The 15,504-nt window shown below is 39.1% G+C and overlaps 14 non-coding genes across 14 annotated transcripts; all 14 read right to left on the bottom strand.

The window, feature by feature from the left end:
- Positions 1–540: 540 nt before the first annotated feature.
- trnat-ugu (transfer RNA threonine (anticodon UGU)) lies at positions 541–614 on the bottom strand. Its single transcript has one exon. It is a non-coding gene; the product is annotated as a tRNA-Thr (tRNA).
- Positions 615–1,349: 735 nt separating this feature from the next.
- trnat-agu (transfer RNA threonine (anticodon AGU)) lies at positions 1,350–1,423 on the bottom strand. The gene has a single exon. It is a non-coding gene; the product is annotated as a tRNA-Thr (tRNA).
- Positions 1,424–1,728: 305 nt separating this feature from the next.
- Positions 1,729–1,802, bottom strand: trnat-agu (transfer RNA threonine (anticodon AGU)). Its single transcript has one exon. It is a non-coding gene; the product is annotated as a tRNA-Thr (tRNA).
- Positions 1,803–4,737: 2,935 nt separating this feature from the next.
- trnat-agu (transfer RNA threonine (anticodon AGU)) lies at positions 4,738–4,811 on the bottom strand. The gene has a single exon. It is a non-coding gene; the product is annotated as a tRNA-Thr (tRNA).
- A 305-nt stretch (positions 4,812–5,116) lies between these two features.
- Positions 5,117–5,190, bottom strand: trnat-agu (transfer RNA threonine (anticodon AGU)). Its single transcript has one exon. It is a non-coding gene; the product is annotated as a tRNA-Thr (tRNA).
- Positions 5,191–8,125: 2,935 nt separating this feature from the next.
- trnat-agu (transfer RNA threonine (anticodon AGU)) lies at positions 8,126–8,199 on the bottom strand. The gene has a single exon. It is a non-coding gene; the product is annotated as a tRNA-Thr (tRNA).
- Positions 8,200–8,496: 297 nt separating this feature from the next.
- trnat-agu (transfer RNA threonine (anticodon AGU)) lies at positions 8,497–8,570 on the bottom strand. Its single transcript has one exon. It is a non-coding gene; the product is annotated as a tRNA-Thr (tRNA).
- A 1,384-nt stretch (positions 8,571–9,954) lies between these two features.
- trnat-ugu (transfer RNA threonine (anticodon UGU)) lies at positions 9,955–10,028 on the bottom strand. The gene has a single exon. It is a non-coding gene; the product is annotated as a tRNA-Thr (tRNA).
- A 735-nt stretch (positions 10,029–10,763) lies between these two features.
- Positions 10,764–10,837, bottom strand: trnat-agu (transfer RNA threonine (anticodon AGU)). The gene has a single exon. It is a non-coding gene; the product is annotated as a tRNA-Thr (tRNA).
- A 305-nt stretch (positions 10,838–11,142) lies between these two features.
- On the bottom strand, positions 11,143–11,216 carry trnat-agu (transfer RNA threonine (anticodon AGU)). Its single transcript has one exon. It is a non-coding gene; the product is annotated as a tRNA-Thr (tRNA).
- Positions 11,217–12,945: 1,729 nt separating this feature from the next.
- trnat-agu (transfer RNA threonine (anticodon AGU)) lies at positions 12,946–13,019 on the bottom strand. Its single transcript has one exon. It is a non-coding gene; the product is annotated as a tRNA-Thr (tRNA).
- Positions 13,020–13,324: 305 nt separating this feature from the next.
- trnat-agu (transfer RNA threonine (anticodon AGU)) lies at positions 13,325–13,398 on the bottom strand. The gene has a single exon. It is a non-coding gene; the product is annotated as a tRNA-Thr (tRNA).
- Positions 13,399–13,703: 305 nt separating this feature from the next.
- On the bottom strand, positions 13,704–13,777 carry trnat-ugu (transfer RNA threonine (anticodon UGU)). The gene has a single exon. It is a non-coding gene; the product is annotated as a tRNA-Thr (tRNA).
- A 1,260-nt stretch (positions 13,778–15,037) lies between these two features.
- On the bottom strand, positions 15,038–15,111 carry trnat-ugu (transfer RNA threonine (anticodon UGU)). The gene has a single exon. It is a non-coding gene; the product is annotated as a tRNA-Thr (tRNA).
- Positions 15,112–15,504: the final 393 nt, after the last annotated feature.

Consider the following 15,504-nt stretch of genomic DNA (forward strand, 5'->3'; position numbering starts at 1 on the left):
AAAACGACCACAGAGAGACAAAAAATTACCAGAAAGAGACATAAAACGACCACAGAGACACAAAACAACCACAGAGACACAAAACATCCACAGACAGACACAAAACAACCACAGAGAGACACAAAATGACCACAAAGAGAGACAAAACTACCACAAAGAGACACAAAACATCCAGATACACAAAACGACCACAAAGAGACACAAAATGACGACAGAGAGACACTAAACGACCACAGAGACACAAAACAACCACAGAGAGACACAAAATTACCAGAAAGAGAAACAAAATATCCAGAGACACAAAACGACCACAAAGAGACACAAAATGACCACAAGAGACAAAACGACCACAAAGAGACACAAAACGATAACAAAGAGACACAAAAAAACCACAGAGAGACATTAAACTACCACAAAGAGACACAAAACGACCACAAAGAGACAAAAAATTACCAGAAAGAGACACAAAACAACCACAGAGACACAAAACAACTACTAAGAGACACAAAACAACCACCATAGTTAGCTTAAAAGGACCACAGGCACTGCTGGGATTTGAACCCAAGATCTCCTGTTTACAAGACAGGCACTTTGACCAACTAAGCCACAGCGCCACATAAGTCATGAAAATGATGAAAGACACAAAACATTCAGATACACAAAACGACCACAAAGAGACACAAGATGACCAGAGAGAGACACAAAACGACCACAGAGACACAAAACAACCACAAAGAAAAACAAAACGACTACAAAGAGAGACAAAACAAACACAGAGAGACACAAAATTACCACAAAGAGACACAAAATAACCACAAGAGACAAAACGACCACAAAGAGACACAAAACGACCACAGAGATACAAAATTACCACAAAGAGAGACAAAACTACCACAAAGAGACACAAAATTACCACAAAGAGACACAAAACATCCAGAGACACATAACGACCACAAAGAGACACAAAACATCCAGAGACACAAAACAACCACAAAGAGACACAAAACGACCACAGAGATACAAAATTACCACAAAGAGAGACGAAACTACCACAAAGAGACACAAAATTACCACAAAGAGACACAAAATGACCACAAAGAGACGCAAAACGACCACAGAGAGACACATTACAAGCAGAAAGAGACACAAAACATCCAGAGACACAAAACGACCACAAAGAGACACAAAACATCCCAAAACTAATTCTGATTTCTAAAAACATTTTTATCAAGTCTGACCAAAGAACAGACTGATAATAATCATGATGTTCATCATTTAATTAAGAGAACCCATGTAAAGTAGAAACCTAATAATTATATGCTAAGTCATAGTTAGCTTAACAGGACTACAGGCACTGCTGGGATTTGAACCCAGGATCTCCTGTTTACTAGACAGGCACTTTGACCAACTAAGCCACAGCACCACATAAGTCAGAAGAATAATGAAAGAATAAAGATCAGGAACTGGATTCACTTCGTCCTGAACTGGATGCACTCCAGGAAGCGAGCTCCAGAGACTCTCCCAAAACTAACTCTGTAGCTCAAGAATAGTTAAAGCCATGAGTAGAAGTGCCTCCAATTGGTGCAAAACTTCCTCATATGTTGCAGATTCTTTTGGGTTTTGAACTCAGATCCTCCTGTTCATGAGGAAGGCATTTTCAGCAGTTCAGTAGAACCCTGATAATGAGCTGTTTTAAATGCTAAGTCATCGTTAGCTTAACAGGACCACAGGCACTGCTGGGATTTGAACCCAGGATCTCCTGTTTACTAGACAGGCACTTTGACCAACTAAGCCACAGCGCCACATAAGTCATAAAAATGGTGAAAGACACAAAACATTCAGATAAACAAAACGACCACAAAGAGACACAAAATGACCACAAAAAGACACAAAACAACCACAGAGAGACACAAAACGACCACAGATACACAAAACAACCACAGAGAGACACAAAACGACCACAGAGACACAAAACCAGCACAGAGAGACACAAAACAACCACAAAGAGAGACAAAACAAGCACAGAGAGACATAAAACATCCAGAGACACAAAACAACCACAAAGAGACACAAAACGACCACAGACATAAAATGACCACAAAGAGAGACAAAACATCCAGAGACACAAAACAACCACAAAGAGACACAAAACGACCACAGAGACACAAAATGACCACAAACCGAGACAAAACTACCACAAAGAGACACAAAATTATCAGAAAGAGACACAAAACAACCACAGAGAGGCACAAAACATCCAGAGACACAAAACAACTACAAAGAGACACAAAACGACCACAGAGACACAACAACTACAAAGAGACACAAAACGATCACAAAGAGACACAAAACGACCACAAAGAGGCAAAACATTACCAGAAAGAGACACAGAACGACCACAGAGACACAAAACAACCACAAAGAAAAACAAAACGACTACAAAGAGAGACAAAACAAACACAGAGAGACACAAAATTACCACAAAGAGACAAAAAATAACCACAAGAGACAAAACGACCACAAAGAGACACAAAACGACCACAGAGATACAAAATTACCACAAAGAGAGACAAAACTACCACAAAGAGACACAAAATTACCAGAAAGAGACACAACAACTACAAAGAGACACAAAACGATAACAAAGAGACACAAAACAACGACAAAGAGACATAAAACTACCACAAAGAGACACAAAACGACCACAAAGAGACAAAAAATTACCAGAAAGAGACATAAAACGACCACAGAGACACAAAACAACCACAAAGAGACACAAAACTACCACAAAGAGACACAACAACTACAAAGAGACACAAAACGATCACAAAGAGACACAAAACGACCACAAAGAGGCAAAACATTACCAGGAAGAGACACAGAACGACCACAGAGACACAAAACAACCACAAAGAAAAACAAAACGACTACAAAGAGAGACAAAACAAACACAGAGAGACACAAAATTACCACAAAGAGACACAAAATAACCACAAGAGACAAAACGACCACAAAGAGACACAAAACGACCACAGAGATACAAAATTACCACAAAGAGAGACAAAACTACCACAAAGAGACACAAAATTACCACAGATACACAAAACAACCACAGAGAGACACAAAACGACCACAGAGACACAAAACCAGCACAGAGAGACACAAAACAACCACAAAGAGAGACAAAACAAGCACAGAGAGACATAAAACATCCAGAGACACAAAACAACCACAAAGAGACACAAAACGACCACAGACATAAAATGACCACAAAGAGAGACAAAACATCCAGAGACACAAAACAACCACAAAGAGACACAAAACGACCACAGAGACACAAAATGACCACAAACCGAGACAAAACTACCACAAAGAGACACAAAATTATCAGAAAGAGACACAAAACAACCACAGAGAGGCACAAAACATCCAGAGACACAAAACAACTACAAAGAGACACAAAACGACCACAGAGACACAACAACTACAAAGAGACACAAAACGATCACAAAGAGACACAAAACGACCACAAAGAGGCAAAACATTACCAGAAAGAGACACAGAACGACCACAGAGACACAAAACAACCACAAAGAAAAACAAAACGACTACAAAGAGAGACAAAACAAACACAGAGAGACACAAAATTACCACAAAGAGACAAAAAATAACCACAAGAGACAAAACGACCACAAAGAGACACAAAACGACCACAGAGATACAAAATTACCACAAAGAGAGACAAAACTACCACAAAGAGACACAAAATTACCAGAAAGAGACACAACAACTACAAAGAGACACAAAACGATAACAAAGAGACACAAAACAACGACAAAGAGACATAAAACTACCACAAAGAGACACAAAACGACCACAAAGAGACAAAAAATTACCAGAAAGAGACATAAAACGACCACAGAGACACAAAACAACCACAAAGAGACACAAAACTACCACAAAGAGACACAACAACTACAAAGAGACACAAAACGATCACAAAGAGACACAAAACGACCACAAAGAGGCAAAACATTACCAGGAAGAGACACAGAACGACCACAGAGACACAAAACAACCACAAAGAAAAACAAAACGACTACAAAGAGAGACAAAACAAACACAGAGAGACACAAAATTACCACAAAGAGACACAAAATAACCACAAGAGACAAAACGACAACAAAGAGACACAAAACGACCACAGAGATACAAAATTACCACAAAGAGAGACAAAACTACCACAAAGAGACACAAAATTACCACAAAGAGACACAAAACATCCAGAGACACATAACGACCACAAAGAGACACAAAACATCCAGAGACACAAAACAACCACAAAGAGACACAAAACGACCACAGAGATACAAAATTACCACAAAGAGAGACGAAACTACCACAAAGAGACACAAAATTACCACAAAGAGACACAAAACAACCACAGAGAGACACAAAACATCCAGAGACACAAAATGACCACAAAGAGACGCAAAACGACCACAGAGAGACACATTACAAGCAGAAAGAGACACAAAACATCCAGAGACACAAAACGACCACAAAGAGACACAAAACATCCCAAAACTAATTCTGATTTCTAAAAACATTTTTATCAAGTCTGACCAAAGAACAGACTGATAATAATCATGATGTTCATCATTTAATTAAGAGAACCCATGTAAAGTAGAAACCTAATAATTATATGCTAAGTCATAGTTAGCTTAACAGGACTACAGGCACTGCTGGGATTTGAACCCAGGATCTCCTGTTTACTAGACAGGCACTTTGACCAACTAAGCCACAGCACCACATAAGTCAGAAGAATAATGAAAGAATAAAGATCAGGAACTGGATTCACTTCGTCCTGAACTGGATGCACTCCAGGAAGCGAGCTCCAGAGACTCTCCCAAAACTAACTCTGTAGCTCAAGAATAGTTAAAGCCATGAGTAGAAGTGCCTCCAATTGGTGCAAAACTTCCTCATATCTTGCAGATTCTTTTGGGTTTTGAACTCAGATCCTCCTGTTCATGAGGAAGGCATTTTCAGCAGTTCAGTAGAACCCTGATAATGAGCTGTTTTAAATGCTAAGTCATCGTTAGCTTAACAGGACCACAGGCACTGCTGGGATTTGAACCCAGGATCTCCTGTTTACTAGACAGGCACTTTGACCAACTAAGCCACAGCGCCACATAAGTCATAAAAATGGTGAAAGACACAAAACATTCAGATAAACAAAACGACCACAAAGAGACACAAAATGACCACAAAAAGACACAAAACAACCACAGAGAGACACAAAACGACCACAGATACACAAAACAACCACAGAGAGACACAAAACGACCACAGAGACACAAAACCAGCACAGAGAGACACAAAACAACCACAAAGAGAGACAAAACAAGCACAGAGAGACATAAAACATCCAGAGACACAAAACAACCACAAAGAGACACAAAACGACCACAGACATAAAATGACCACAAAGAGAGACAAAACATCCAGAGACACAAAACAACCACAAAGAGACACAAAACGACCACAGAGACACAAAATGACCACAAACCGAGACAAAACTACCACAAAGAGACACAAAATTATCAGAAAGAGACACAAAACAACCACAGAGAGGCACAAAACATCCAGAGACACAAAACAACTACAAAGAGACACAAAACGACCACAGAGACACAACAACTACAAAGAGACACAAAACGATCACAAAGAGACACAAAACGACCACAAAGAGGCAAAACATTACCAGAAAGAGACACAGAACGACCACAGAGACACAAAACAACCACAAAGAAAAACAAAACGACTACAAAGAGAGACAAAACAAACACAGAGAGACACAAAATTACCACAAAGAGACAAAAAATAACCACAAGAGACAAAACGACCACAAAGAGACACAAAACGACCACAGAGATACAAAATTACCACAAAGAGAGACAAAACTACCACAAAGAGACACAAAATTACCAGAAAGAGACACAACAACTACAAAGAGACACAAAACGATAACAAAGAGACACAAAACAACGACAAAGAGACATAAAACTACCACAAAGAGACACAAAACGACCACAAAGAGACAAAAAATTACCAGAAAGAGACATAAAACGACCACAGAGACACAAAACAACCACAAAGAGACACAAAACTACCACAAAGAGACACAACAACTACAAAGAGACACAAAACGATCACAAAGAGACACAAAACGACCACAAAGAGGCAAAACATTACCAGGAAGAGACACAGAACGACCACAGAGACACAAAACAACCACAAAGAAAAACAAAACGACTACAAAGAGAGACAAAACAAACACAGAGAGACACAAAATTACCACAAAGAGACACAAAATAACCACAAGAGACAAAACGACCACAAAGAGACACAAAACGACCACAGAGATACAAAATTACCACAAAGAGAGACAAAACTACCACAAAGAGACACAAAATTACCACAGATACACAAAACAACCACAGAGAGACACAAAACGACCACAGAGACACAAAACCAGCACAGAGAGACACAAAACAACCACAAAGAGAGACAAAACAAGCACAGAGAGACATAAAACATCCAGAGACACAAAACAACCACAAAGAGACACAAAACGACCACAGACATAAAATGACCACAAAGAGAGACAAAACATCCAGAGACACAAAACAACCACAAAGAGACACAAAACGACCACAGAGACACAAAATGACCACAAACCGAGACAAAACTACCACAAAGAGACACAAAATTATCAGAAAGAGACACAAAACAACCACAGAGAGGCACAAAACATCCAGAGACACAAAACAACTACAAAGAGACACAAAACGACCACAGAGACACAACAACTACAAAGAGACACAAAACGATCACAAAGAGACACAAAACGACCACAAAGAGGCAAAACATTACCAGAAAGAGACACAGAACGACCACAGAGACACAAAACAACCACAAAGAAAAACAAAACGACTACAAAGAGAGACAAAACAAACACAGAGAGACACAAAATTACCACAAAGAGACAAAAAATAACCACAAGAGACAAAACGACCACAAAGAGACACAAAACGACCACAGAGATACAAAATTACCACAAAGAGAGACAAAACTACCACAAAGAGACACAAAATTACCAGAAAGAGACACAACAACTACAAAGAGACACAAAACGATAACAAAGAGACACAAAACAACGACAAAGAGACATAAAACTACCACAAAGAGACACAAAACGACCACAAAGAGACAAAAAATTACCAGAAAGAGACATAAAACGACCACAGAGACACAAAACAACCACAAAGAGACACAAAACTACCACAAAGAGACACAACAACTACAAAGAGACACAAAACGATCACAAAGAGACACAAAACGACCACAAAGAGGCAAAACATTACCAGGAAGAGACACAGAACGACCACAGAGACACAAAACAACCACAAAGAAAAACAAAACGACTACAAAGAGAGACAAAACAAACACAGAGAGACACAAAATTACCACAAAGAGACACAAAATAACCACAAGAGACAAAACGACAACAAAGAGACACAAAACGACCACAGAGATACAAAATTACCACAAAGAGAGACAAAACTACCACAAAGAGACACAAAATTACCACAAAGAGACACAAAACATCCAGAGACACATAACGACCACAAAGAGACACAAAACATCCAGAGACACAAAACAACCACAAAGAGACACAAAACGACCACAGAGATACAAAATTACCACAAAGAGAGACGAAACTACCACAAAGAGACACAAAATTACCACAAAGAGACACAAAACAACCACAGAGAGACACAAAACATCCAGAGACACAAAATGACCACAAAGAGACGCAAAACGACCACAGAGAGACACATTACAAGCAGAAAGAGACACAAAACATCCAGAGACACAAAACGACCACAAAGAGACACAAAACATCCCAAAACTAATTCTGATTTCTAAAAACATTTTTATCAAGTCTGACCAAAGAACAGACTGATAATAATCATGATGTTCATCATTTAATTAAGAGAACCCATGTAAAGTAGAAACCTAATAATTATATGCTAAGTCATAGTTAGCTTAACAGGACTACAGGCACTGCTGGGATTTGAACCCAGGATCTCCTGTTTACTAGACAGGCACTTTGACCAACTAAGACACAGCACCACATAAGTCAGAAGAATAATGAAAGAATAAAGATCAGGAACTGGATTCACTTCGTCCTGAACTGGATGCACTCCAGGAAGCGAGCTCCAGAGACTCTCCCAAAACTAACTCTGTAGCTCAAGAATAGTTAAAGCCATGAGTAGAAGTGCCTCCAATTGGTGCAAAACTTCCTCATATCTTGCAGATTCTTTTGGGTTTTGAACTCAGATCCTCCTGTTCATGAGGAAGGCATTTTCAGCAGAACCCTGATAATGAGCTGTTTTAAATGCTAAGTCATCGTTAGCTTAACAGGACCACAGGCACTGCTGGGATTTGAACCCAGGATCTCCTGTTTACTAGACAGGCACTTTGACCAACTAAGCCACAGCGCCACATAAGTCATAAAAATGGTGAAAGACACAAAACATTCAGATAAACAAAACGACCACAAAGAGACACAAAACTACCACAAAGAGACACAACAACTACAAAGAGACACAAAACGATCACAAAGAGACACAAAACAACCACAAAGACACATAAAACTACCACAAAGAGACACAAAACGACCACAAAGAGGCAAAACATTACCAGAAAGAGACACAGAACGACCACAGAGACACAAAACAACCACAAAGAAAAACAAAACGACTACAAAGAGAGACAAAACAAACACAGAGAGACACAAAATTACCACAAAGAGACAAAAAATAACCACAAGAGACAAAACGACCACAAAGAGACACAAAACGACCACAGAGATACAAAATTACCACAAAGACAGACAAAACTACCACAAAGAGACACAAAATTACCAGAAAGAGACACAACAACTACAAAGAGACACAAAACGATAACAAAGAGACACAAAACAACGACAAAGAGACATAAAACTACCACAAAGAGACACAAAACGACCACAAAGAGACAAAAAATTACCAGAAAGAGACATAAAACGACCACAAAGAGACACAAAACGACCACAGAGATACAAAATTACCACAAAGAGAAACAAAACTACCACAAAGAGACACAAAATTACCACAAAGAGACACAACAACTACAAAGAGACACAAAACGATAACAAAGAGACACAGAACAACGACAAAGAGACATAAAACTACCACAAAGAGACACAAAACGACCACAAAGAGACAAAAAATTACCAGAAAGAGACATAAAACGACCACAGAGAGACAAAAAATTACCAGAAAGAGACATAAAACGACCACAGAGACACAAAACAACCACAGAGACACAAAACATCCACAGACAGACACAAAACAACCACAGAGAGACACAAAATGACCACAAAGAGAGACAAAACTACCACAAAGAGACACAAAACATCCAGATACACAAAACGACCACAAAGAGACACAAAATGACGACAGAGAGACACTAAACGACCACAGAGACACAAAACAACCACAGAGAGACACAAAATTACCAGAAAGAGAAACAAAATATCCAGAGACACAAAACGACCACAAAGAGACACAAAATGACCACAAGAGACAAAACGACCACAAAGAGACACAAAACATCCAGAGACACAAAACAACCACAAAGAGACACAACAACTACAAAGAGACACAAAACGATAACAAAGAGACACAAAAAAACCACAGAGAGACATTAAACTACCACAAAGAGACACAAAACGACCACAAAGAGACAAAAAATTACCAGAAAGAGACACAAAACAACCACAGAGACACAAAACAACTACTAAGAGACACAAAACAACCACCATAGTTAGCTTAAAAGGACCACAGGCACTGCTGGGATTTGAACCCAGGATCTCCTGTTTACAAGACAGGCACTTTGACCAACTAAGCCACAGCGCCACATAAGTCATAAAAATGGTGAAAGACACAAAACATTCAGATAAACAAAACGACCACAAAGAGACACAAGATGACCAGAGAGAGACACAAAACGACCACAGAGACACAAAACAACCACAAAGAAAAACAAAACGACTACAAAGAGAGACAAAACAAACACAGAGAGACACAAAATTACCACAAAGAGACACAAAATAACCACAAGAGACAAAACGACCACAAAGAGACACAAAACGACCACAGAGATACAAAATTACCACAAAGAGAGACAAAACTACCACAAAGAGACACAAAATTACCACAAAGAGACACAAAACATCCAGAGACACATAACGACCACAAAGAGACACAAAACATCCAGAGACACAAAACAACCACAAAGAGACACAAAACGACCACAGAGATACAAAATTACCACAAAGAGAGACGAAACTACCACAAAGAGACACAAAATTACCACAAAGAGACACAAAATGACCACAAAGAGACGCAAAACGACCACAGAGAGACACATTACAAGCAGAAAGAGACACAAAACATCCAGAGACACAAAACGACCACAAAGAGACACAAAACATCCCAAAACTAATTCTGATTTCTAAAAACATTTTTATCAAGTCTGACCAAAGAACAGACTGATAATAATCATGATGTTCATCATTTAATTAAGAGAACCCATGTAAAGTAGAAACCTAATAATTATATGCTAAGTCATAGTTAGCTTAACAGGACTACAGGCACTGCTGGGATTTGAACCCAGGATCTCCTGTTTACTAGACAGGCACTTTGACCAACTAAGCCACAGCACCACATAAGTCAGAAGAATAATGAAAGAATAAAGATCAGGAACTGGATTCACTTCGTCCTGAACTGGATGCACTCCAGGAAGCGAGCTCCAGAGACTCTCCCAAAACTAACTCTGTAGCTCAAGAATAGTTAAAGCCATGAGTAGAAGTGCCTCCAATTGGTGCAAAACTTCCTCATATCTTGCAGATTCTTTTGGGTTTTGAACTCAGATCCTCCTGTTCATGAGGAAGGCATTTTCAGCAGTTCAGTAGAACCCTGATAATGAGCTGTTTTAAATGCTAAGTCATCGTTAGCTTAACAGGACCACAGGCACTGCTGGGATTTGAACCCAGGATCTCCTGTTTACTAGACAGGCACTTTGACCAACTAAGCCACAGCGCCACATAAGTCATAAAAATGGTGAAAGACACAAAACATTCAGATAAACAAAACGACCACAAAGAGACACAAAATGACCACAAAAAGACACAAAACAACCACAGAGAGACACAAAACGACCACAGATACACAAAACAACCACAGAGAGACACAAAACGACCACAGAGACACAAAACCAGCACAGAGAGACACAAAACAACCACAAAGAGAGACAAAACAAGCACAGAGAGACATAAAACATCCAGAGACACAAAACAACCACAAAGAGACACAAAACGACCACAGACATAAAATGACCACAAAGAGAGACAAAACATCCAGAGACACAAAACAACCACAAAGAGACACAAAACGACCACAGAGACACAAAATGACCACAAACCGAGACAAAACTACCACAAAGAGACACAAAATTATCAGAAAGAGACACAAAACAACCACAGAGAGGCACAAAACATCCAGAGACACAAAACAACTACAAAGAGACACAAAACGACCACAGAGACACAACAACTACAAAGAGACACAAAACGATCACAAAGAGACACAAAACGACCACAAAGAGGCAAAACATTACCAGAAAGAGACACAGAACGACCACAGAGACACAAAACAACCACAAAGAAAAACAAAACGACTACAAAGAGAGACAAAACAAACACAGAGAGACACAAAATTACCACAAAGAGACAAAAAATAACCACAAGAGACAAAACGACCACAAAGAGACACAAAACGACCACAGAGATACAAAATTACCACAAAGAGAGACAAAACTACCACAAAGAGACACAAAATTACCAGAAAGAGACACAACAACTACAAAGAGACACAAAACGATAACAAAGAGACACAAAACAACGACAAAGAGACATAAAACTACCACAAAGAGACACAAAACGACCACAAAGAGACAAAAAATTACCAGAAAGAGACATAAAACGACCACAGAGACACAAAACAACCACAAAGAGACACAAAACTACCACAAAGAGACACAACAACTACAAAGAGACACAAAACGATCACAAAGAGACACAAAACGACCACAAAGAGGCAAAACATTACCAGGAAGAGACACAGAACGACCACAGAGACACAAAACAACCACAAAGAAAAACAAAACGACTACAAAGAGAGACAAAACAAACACAGAGAGACACAAAATTACCACAAAGAGACACAAAATAACCACAAGAGACAAAACGACCACAAAGAGACACAAAACGACCACAGAGATACAAAATTACCACAAAGAGAGACAAAACTACCACAAAGAGACACAAAATTACCACAAAGAGACACAACAACTACAAAGAGACACAAAACGATAACAAAGAGACACAAAACAACGACAAAGAGACATAAAACTACCACAAAGAGACACAAAACGACCACAAAGAGACAAAAAATTACCAGAAAGAGACATAAAACGACCACAGAGAGACACAAAACATCCAGAGACACAAAATGACCACAAAGAGACGCAAAACGACCACAGAGAGACACATTACAAGCAGAAAGAGACACAAAACATCCAGAGACACAAAACGACCACAAAGAGACACAAAACATCCCAAAACTAATTCTGATTTCTAAAAACATTTTTATCAAGTCTGACCAAAGAACAGACTGATAATAATCATGATGTTCATCATTTAATTAAGAGAACCCATGTAAAGTAGAAACCTAATAATTATATGCTAAGTCATAGTTAGCTTAACAGGACCACAGGCACTGCTGGGATTTGAACCCAGGATCCCCTGTTTACTAGACAGGCACTTTGACCAACTAAGCCACAGCACCACATAAGTCAGAAGAATAATGAAAGAATAAAGATAAGGAACTGGATTCACTTCGTCCTGAACTGGATGCACTCCAGGAAGCGAGCTCCAGAGACTCTCCCAAAACTAACTCTGTAGCTCAAGAATAGTTAAAGCCATGAGTAGAAGTGCCTCCAATTGGTGCAAAACTTCCTCATATCTTGCAGATTCTTTTGGGTTTTGAACTCAGATCCTCCTGTTCATGAGGAAGGCATTTTGAGCAGTTCAGTAGAACCCTGATAATGAGCTGTTTTAAATGCTAAGTCATCGTTAGCTTAACAGGACCACAGGCACTGCTGGGATTTGAACCCAGGATCTCCTGTTTACTAGACAGGCACTTTGACCAACTAAGCCACAGGGCCACATAAGTCATAAAAATGGTGAAAGACACAAAACATTCAGATAAACAAAACGACCACAAAGAGACACAAAATGACCACAAAAAGACACAAAACAACCACAGAGAGACACAAAACGACCACAGATACACAAAACAACCACAGAGAGACACAAAACGACCACAGAGACACAAAACCAGCACAGAGAGACACAAAACGACCACAAAGAGACAAAAAATTACCAGAAAGAGACACAAAACAACCACAGAGACACAAAACAACTACTAAGAGACACAAAACAACCACCATAGTTAGCTTAAAAGGACCACAGGCACTGCTGGGATTTGAACCCAGGATCTCCTGTTTACAAGACAGGCACTTTGACCAACTAAGCCACAGCGCCACATAAGTCATGAAAATGATGAAAGACACAAAACATTCAGATACACAAAACGACCACAAAGAGACACAAGATGACCAGAGAGAGACACAAAACGACCACAGAGACACAAAACAACCACAAAGAAAAACAAAACGACTACAAAGAGAGACAAAACAAACACAGAGAGACACAAAATTACCACAAAGAGACACAAAATAACCACAAGAGACAAAACGACCACAAAGAGACACAAAACGACCACAGAGATACAAAATTACCACAAAGACAGACAAAACTACCACAAAGAGACACAAAATTACCAGAAAGAGACACAACAACTACAAAGAGACACAAAACGATAACAAAGAGACACAAAACAACGACAAAGAGACATAAAACTACCACAAAGAGACACAAAACGACCACAAAGAGACAAAAAATTACCAGAAAGAGACATAAAACGACCACAAAGAGACACAAAACGACCACAGAGATACAAAATTACCACAAAGAGAAACAAAACTACCACAAAGAGACACAAAATTACCACAAAGAGACACAACAACTACAAAGAGACACAAAACGATAACAAAGAGACACAAAACAACGACAAAGAGACATAAAACTACCACAAAGAGACACAAAACGACCACAAAGAGACAAAAAATTACCAGAAAGAGACATAAAACGACCACAGAGAGACAAAAAATTACCAGAAAGAGACATAAAACGACCACAGAGACACAAAACAACCACAGAGACACAAAACATCCACAGACAGACACAAAACAACCACAGAGAGACACAAAATGACCACAAAGAGAGACAAAACTACCACAAAGAGACACAAAACATCCAGATACACAAAACGACCACAAAGAGACACAAAATGACGACAGAGAGACACTAAACGACCACAGAGACACAAAACAACCACAGAGAGACACAAAATTACCAGAAAGAGAAACAAAATATCCAGAGACACAAAACAACCACAAAGAGACACAAAATGACCACAAGAGACAAAACGACCACAAAGAGACACAAAACATCCAGAGACACAAAACAACCACAAAGAGACACAACAACTACAAAGAGACACAAAACGATAACAAAGAGACACAAAAAAACCACAGAGAGACATTAAACTACCACAAAGAGACACAAAACGACCACAAAGAGACAAAAAATTACCAGAAAGAGACACAAAACAACCACAGAGACACAAAACAACTACTAAGAGACACAAAACAACCACCATAGTTAGCTTAAAAGGACCACAGGCACTGCTGGGATTTGAACCCAGGATCTCCTGTTTACAAGACAGGCACTTTGACCAACTAAGCCACAGCGCCACATAAGTCATGAAAATGATGAAAGACACAAAACATTCAGATACACAAAACGACCACAAAGAGACACAAGATGACCAGAGAGAGACACAAAACGACCACAGAGACACAAAACAACCACAAAGAAAAACAAAACGACTACAAAGAGAGACAAAACAAACACAGAGAGACACAAAATTACCACAAAGAGACACAAAATAACCACAAGAGACAAAACGACCACAAAGAGACACAAAACGACCACAGAGATACAAAATTACCACAAAGAGAGACAAAACTACCACAAAGAGACACAAAATTACCACAAAGAGACACAAAACATCCAGAGACACATAACGACCACAAAGAGACACAAAACATCCAGAGACACAAAACAACCACAAAGAGACACAAAAC

This window comes from Leuresthes tenuis, unplaced genomic scaffold (assembly GCF_036924035.1).
Source record: "Leuresthes tenuis unplaced genomic scaffold, fLeuTen1.0.hap1 SCAF_23, whole genome shotgun sequence".
Lineage (NCBI taxonomy): Eukaryota > Metazoa > Chordata > Actinopteri > Atheriniformes > Atherinopsidae > Leuresthes > Leuresthes tenuis.